This window comes from Tamandua tetradactyla, chromosome Y, assembly GCF_023851605.1.
Source record: "Tamandua tetradactyla isolate mTamTet1 chromosome Y, mTamTet1.pri, whole genome shotgun sequence".
Taxonomy (NCBI): domain Eukaryota; kingdom Metazoa; phylum Chordata; class Mammalia; order Pilosa; family Myrmecophagidae; genus Tamandua; species Tamandua tetradactyla.
Window position 1 is genome coordinate 10,466,071 of NC_135354.1, and position 7,661 is coordinate 10,473,731.

The window sequence follows — 7,661 nt, forward strand, 5'->3', positions numbered from 1 at the left end:
ATGACACAAGAAAACAGCACTGAAGTGAAAAAATTCTTTCTTCTGGGATTTGGTGCCCAACACAGGTTTTGCCATGTCTTTTTCATCGTATTACTGATCTATGTAATCTGCATGATGGGTAGTATTGGAATGATGCTCTTCATCAAAGCAGATTCCAGACTTCAAACACCCATGTACTTTTTCCTACAGCATTTGGCTTTTGTTGATATATGTTATACTTCTGCAGTCACTCCCAAGATGTTGCAAATCTTCATATCAGAAAATAAACCAGTATCATTTGTGGGATGTGTAGTGCAATTGTGGGTTTTTGCAACATTTGCCACCATTGACTTTCACCTCCAGACTGCTATGGCAGTGTACCGGTATGTAGCCATCTGTAAGCCACTCTGCTATCCCACAGTTCTTTCCCAAAGAGTTTGCATCCAACTGGCAGCTGGTTCCTATGTGGAGTGCTCAATAAATTCCTCCATGCAGACAGGTTTATTTTTTCATTGTCCTTTTGTAAGTCCCACATCATCAATCACTTTTTTGTGATGGCTCCCTAATTGTTGCCCATTCACGTTCCAACGCTGACATCAACATGATGCTAGCTGCTGTGTTTGTGGGATTTAACTTGACATTCACTGTGTCAGTCGTCATCTGCCCCTATATATACATCCTGGCTGCTATCCTAAAAATGCCTTCTACTGCAGAGAGGAGAAAAGCCTTCTCCACATGTGCCTCCCATCTGACATAAGTCACCATTTACTATGGAATCCTTTCTTACATGTACTTACAGCCTCGTTGTATTAGTTAGGGTTCTCTAGAGAAACAGAATCAACAGGGAACACTTGCAAATATAAAATTTATGAAAGTGTCTCACGTGACCGTAGGAATGCAGAGTCCAAAATCCACAGGGCAGGATGCGAAGCCGATGACTCCAATGGATGGCCTGTATGAACTCCACAGGAGAGGCTCACCAGCAAAAGCAGGAATGGAACCTGTCTCCTCTGAGTCCTCCTTAAAAGGCTTTCCATGATTGGATTTAGCATCACTAATTGCAGAAGACACTCCCTTTTGGCTGATTACAAATGGAATCAGCTGTGGATGTAGCTGATGTGATCATGACCTAATCCTATGAAATGTCCTCATTGCAACAGAGAGGTCAGCACTTGCCCAATCAGATGAACAGGTACCACAACTTGGCCAAGTTGACACCTGTCCCTACCCATGACAGTCCACCCCTTGTCAACTTGGCATATATATATATATATATATATATCACCTTAGACCATACTTAATTTCCAAATGAAAACAAAGAAGCACACATTTTTTCTTTTACCTGACAATACTCAACTGTCCTGCATATAACTGGAAACACATTAAATCTCTCCAGAATAGGGTGCAAATCCTTGGGCAACATTCATTCTTAAACTTGATATCTTACAACTTAAATAGTATAACACAGACAAAAGAGCATTACAGTCCTCGTTTCTGTAACTGATCATGTGGTCGAAGTTCATATTTATCACTACCTTCTTCCACTACCCATTCCATGTTCCCTTTCCCCTCAGGAAGCACTTCAGCTGGCCGTGGTTCTTTGCCTGGTGGGGTGACCCAAACCTTCATTCCTGAAGTCTCAGAGCCATTAGTCGTCCTGCCTGGATTGTGTTGTTGCAGTTTTCCATTGATTTTAATCACAGGGCATGGTAGTACTAATAGACACCCCAGGGGATCTCCTATATTCCAAGAAAACTCTTCTTTACCTCCATTATGTAGTTGCAGTCCTACCTCCTTCTGATAGTCAGGGTCAATTACCCCAGACAATAATGTAATCCCCTTTTTGGTGTGTTGATCCAGAGGCATAAGTAGCCCAAAGTGGCCAGGTGGCAATTTTAACTTCCAGTTCAGTGGTATCACTGTTGTTTCTCCTGGAGAAAGCACACCCCGTTTTGGAACTAAAACCTTTAGACCAGCAGAGCTCAAGGTAGCAGGGACAGGAAGCAAAAATTTTCCTAGTGGATCACTAGGAGTAATAGTGAGTGGCACCACACCCATTTCCACCCCTTGGTTCCTGGACCCATGGATCCTGGCTATGGGAGAAACAGCACCATACAGCAGACGCTGATTCAGAGCATACACAGCTTCCTGGAGAACATTACCCCAGCCTTTCAAGTTTTTGCCACCTAGTTGGCACCGTAATTGAGTTTTCAAAAGGCCATTCCACCGTTCTATCAATCCAGCTGCTTCTGGATGATGGGGAACATGGTAAGACCAGAGAATTCCATGAGCATGTGCCCATTCCCGCACTTCATTTGCTGTGAAGTGTGTTCCTTGATCCGAAGCAATGCTATGTGGAATACTATGACGATGAATAAGGCATTCTGTAAGCCCACGGATAGTAGTTTTGGCAGAAGCATTGCATGCAGGGAACGCAAACCCATATCCAGAGTATGTGTCTATTCCAGTTAGAACAAATCACTGCCCCTTCCATGAAGGGAGTGGTCCAATGTAATCAACCTGCCACCATGTAACTGGCTGGTCACCTCAGGGAATGGTGCCATATCGGGGGCTGAGTGTGGGTCTCTGCTGCTGGCAAATTGGACACTCAGCAGTGGCTGTAGCCAGGTCAGCTTTGGTGAGTGGAAGTCCATGTTGCTGAGCCCATGCATAACCTCCATCCCTACCACCATGACCACTTTGTTCATGAGCCCATTGGGCAATAACAGGAGTTGCTGGGGAAATAGGCTGACTGGTATCCATAGAACGGGTCATCTTATCCACTTGATTATTAAAATCTTCCTCTGCTGAAGTCACCCTCTGGTGTGCATTCACATGGGACACAAATATCTTCAGGTTTTTTGCCCACTCAGAAAGGTCTATCCACATACTTCTTCCCCAGACCTCTTTGTCACCAATTTTCCAATTATGGTCTTTCCAAGTCCCTGACCATCCAGCCAAACCATTAGCAACAGCCCATGAGTCAGTATACAAACGCACCTCTGGCCAGTTTTCCTTCCAAGCAAAATGAACAACCAGGTGCACTGCTCGAAGTTCTGCCCACTGGGAGGATTTCCCCTCACCACTGTCCTTCAAGGACACCCCAGAAAGCGGTTGTAATGCTGCAGCTGTCCACTTTCGGGTGGTACCTGCATATCGTGCTGAACCATCTGTAAACCAGGCCTGAGTTTCCTCTTCCTCAGTCAATTCAGTGTAAGGAACACCCCAAGAGGCCATAGCTCTGGTCTGGGAAAGAGAAGGTAATGTGGAAGCAGGAGTGGAAACCATGGGCATTTGTGCCACTTCTTCATGTAACTTACTTGTGCCTTCAGGACCTGCTCTGGCTCTATCTCATATATACCATTTCCACTTTACAATAGAGTGCTGCTGTGCACGCCCAACTTTATGGCTTGGTGGGTCAGACAACACCCAACTCATGATAGGCAACTCAGGTCTCATGGTAACTTGGTGGTCCATGGTTAAGCGTTCAGTCTCTACTAAGGCCCAATAGCAGGCCAAAAGCTGTTTCTCAAAAGGAGAGTAGTTATCTGCAGCAGATGGTAAGGCTTTGCTCCAAAATCCTAAGGGTCTGCATTGTGATTCTCCTATAGGGGCCTGCCAAAGGCTCCAGATAGCATCTCTATTTGCCACTGACACTTCCAGCACCATTGGATCTGCTGGATCATATGGCCCAAGTGGCAGAGCAGCTTGCACAGCAGCCTGGACCTGTCGCAGAGCCTCCTCTTGTTCAGGTCCCCACTCAAAATTAGCGACTTTTCTGGTCACTCGATAAATGGGCTGGAGTAGCACACCCAAATGAGGAATATGTTTTCGCCAAAATCCAAAAAGACCAACTAGGCATTGTGCCTCTTTTTTGGATGTGGGGCGGGGGGCCAGATGCAGCAATTTATTCTTCACCTTAGAAGGGATATCTCGACATGCCCCACACCACTGGACACCTAAAAATTTTACTGAGGTGGAAGGCCCCTGTATTTTTGTTGGATTTATCTCCAATCCTGTGACACGCAAATGCCTTACGAGTAAATCTAGAGTAGTTGCTACTTCTTGCTCACTAGGTCCAATCAACATGATATCATCAATATAATGGACCAGTGTGATGTCTTGTGGGAGGGAGAAACGATCAAGGTCTCTGCGAACAAGATTATGACATAGGGTTGGAGAGATGATATACCCCTGAGGTAGAACAGTGAAAGTATATTCCTGACCTTGCCAGCTGAAAGCAAACTGTTTCTGGTGGTCCTTACTAATAGCTATTGAGAAAAAAGCATTTGCCAGATCAATAGCTGCATACCAGATACCAGGGGATGTATTGATTTGCTCAAGCAATGACACTACATCTGGAACAGCAGCTGCCATTGGAGTTACCACCTGGTTGAGTTTATGATAATCCACTGTCATTCTCCAAGACCCATCTGTTTTCTGCACAGGCCAAATAGGAGAGTTGAATGGGGATGTGGTGGGAATCACCACCCCTGCATCTTTCAAGTCCTTAAGAGTGGCAGTAATCTCTGCAATCCCTCCAGGAATATGGTATTGCTTTTGATTTACTATTTTGCTTGGTAGGGGCAGTTCTAGTGGCTTCCACTTGGCCTTTCCCACCATAATAGCCCTCACTGCACGAGTTAGAGAACCAACGTGGGGATTCTGCCAGTTGCTCAGTATGTCTATGCCAATTATACATTCTGGAACTGGGGAAATAACTACAGGATGGGTCCGGGGCCCATTGGACCCACTGTGAGACGGACCTGAGCTAAAACCCCATTGATCACCTGGCCTCCATAAGCCCCCACTCTGACTGGTGGTCCAGATTGACGTTTTGGGTCCCCTGGAATTGTCACTTCTGAACCAGTATCTAATAATCCCCGAAATATCTGATCATTTCCTTTTCCCCAATGCACAGTTACCCTGGTAAAAGGCCGTCGGTCTCCTTGGGGAAGACTTAGAGGAAGATTAACAGTATAAATTTGTGTCAGTGTGACAGGTTTCTCCCCCAAAGGGACCTGGCCTCCCCTTCATTCAAGGGGCTCAGGGTCTGTAAACTGTTTCAAGTCTGGAAATTGGTTAAGGGGCCGTAATGCTGTGTTTTTGTAATTCAGGTTAGACTTCTGTTCCCTTGACCTAGAACTCTTTTGTTTATACAGCTCCAACAACAATTTAGTAGACTGCCCTTCTATTGTATTTCTAGGCACCCCATGATTTACTAGCCAATGCCACAAATCTCTGCATGTCATATAATTTTGATGCCTCCTTTGAGTTTGTTGTCTATTATAATACCCACGTCTACCATGTCTTTGGTGATTAAGTGCTGCCACCTGGCTTCTGCCAACTCGGGATCCTGTCATCCCCATTGTGTTTAAGGATTCCAGCTCAGTGACAGCAGTTCCTACAGTAATATCTGACCTACAGAGAAGTGCAACCACAGAGCTCTTGAGGGATGATGGTGCTAGTCTCACAAACTTATTTCTCACTGTTCTGTTAAAAGGTGCATCCTCTGGACATTCCTGGGGTGTAAGAGCAGGCTTTGCATGATAAATCCACTCTAACATCCCAATCTCTCTAAGCCTCTGGATCCCCTCATCTACATTATACCAGGGCAGTTCTGGCATTTCAACCTCAGGTAATGTTGGCCACCTTTTGATCCATGTTTCAAGCAACCACCCAAACAAGCTGTTAACACCTTTTCTAACTGCTCTAGCTATAACATTGAATGCAGAATCTCTGCTTAGTGGGCCCATATCAATAAATTCAGCCTGATCCAACCTTATATTCCTCCCACCATTATCCCACACTCTTAAAATCCATTGCCACACATATTCCCCTGATTTCTGTCTATATAAATTGGAAAACTCACACAGTTCTTTTGGAGTATAACGTACCTCCTCATGTGTGATACTTTGTATCTCACCTTTAGGGGCCTGTTGGGACTTTAGTCTAGTTATAGGTCTAGAAGTAATGAGGGGTGGTGGGGGTGGGTCATGAAAAGAATTAGAAATATCTTCCAAGCCATTTGCTTCAGGGCTTTCATTTGCAGTTTCATCTGGTGAAACAGGATTAATAACTCTAGGGCTAATCCCTTCAGGAGGAGGTTGGGTGGCCAATTCCTCAAGGCAGGCTGGAGGTGGGGTGGCTATGTCCTCAGGGTAGACTATTACAGGGTTATCTAAAGAAGGCTCAGCATGGTCTAGGGTTTCAACCTCACCCCCAACATCATTATCAATCCATATGTCACCATCCCATTTTTCAGAGTCCCACTCCTTTCCAATCAATGCCCTCACTTTAATGGCAGACACCATGCAAGACTGAGATTTCAGTTTATGTTGTAAAGTTGCTACTCTAACAATAAAATTCTGAGTTTGATTTTCAGAGATCTCAAGTCTATGGCTACAGGAAATAAAATTTTCCTTCAGGATACTCATAGAAACCTCTACATCTTTCAGACGGCACTTAAGCTTCTTGTTTGAAGCCTTAAAGCCCATCCCTTTCACCCTTTAATGTAGACAGTGTATCTAACAACAACCAACCAACATCTCTATAACTCTTATTTCTACAAAACTCTGTAAAGGTGTCAAAAACATTATCCCCCAGGGTCTGGCTTCGTACAAGCAAAGCATTAGGAGAATCGAATGATGATATTTTGACTATCTCCTTTGCCAACTCAGTCCATGGATTGAGAGTGTCATTCTGATTACGGGAATCAGAGTCCTTAGTGTCTCTGAGCCCAGTCAGAGTAGAAAACCATTCATAAAAACCCATTTTTAAGATTCTGTTCCTTAAGAACCACTCCTGGTACCAAGATGTATTAGTTAGGGTTCTCTAGAGAAACAGAATCAACAGGGAATACTTGCAAATATAAAATTTATGAAAGTGTCTCATGTGACCATAGGAATGCAGAGTCCAAAATCCACAAGGCAGGATGCGAAGCTGATGAGTCCAATGGATGGCCTAGATGAACTCCACAGGAGAGGCTCACCAGCCAAAGCAGGAATGGAACCTGTCTCCTCTGAGTCCTCCTTAAAAGGCTTTCCATGATTGGATTTAGTATCACTAATTGCAGAAGACACTCCTCTTTGGCTGATTACAAATGGAATCAGCTGTGGATGTAGCTGATGTGATCATGACCTAATCCTATGAAATGTCCTCATTGCAACAGAGAGGCCAGCGCTTGCCCAATCAGATGAACAGGCACCACAACTTGGCCAAGTTGACACCTGTCCCTAACTATGACACTCGTTATAGTAACTCTGAGAACAACATGAAAGATCTCTCCGTATTTTATGGCATAGTGATTCCAACATTGAATCCCCTGATCTATAGCTTGAGAAATAAGGAGGTAAAAGAAACTCTGAAAGTGATAGGGAATAAGTTCTTGTAGACTGGGCCAATTTATTAAAATTCAACACCTTAGGCATCCAATACAAAATTTTGTGTTTCTTTAATTGAGCACATATACTCATATTAGATGAGTGCTATATATTTCAATGCATGAAATACAAGAATGAGGGAAATATAGTAGAAATTATCCTGCACTTATTTTCCTTAGAATGTAGTTAAGAAACATATCTAATACTACCTGTGATTAAGAGCTTTATCAGGCTTATCTAAATATTTAAAGCATGTATAAACTTTGCAGTGTTCAAATAAATTTCTAATATTTTCCTAAT

The 7,661-nt window shown here is 43.8% G+C and overlaps 1 pseudogene; it reads left to right on the top strand.

Annotated features, from left to right (window-relative positions):
• LOC143672504 (olfactory receptor 5AK3-like) lies at positions 1-7,372 on the top strand (annotated as a pseudogene).
• The last annotated feature ends 289 nt before the right edge of the window (positions 7,373-7,661 follow it).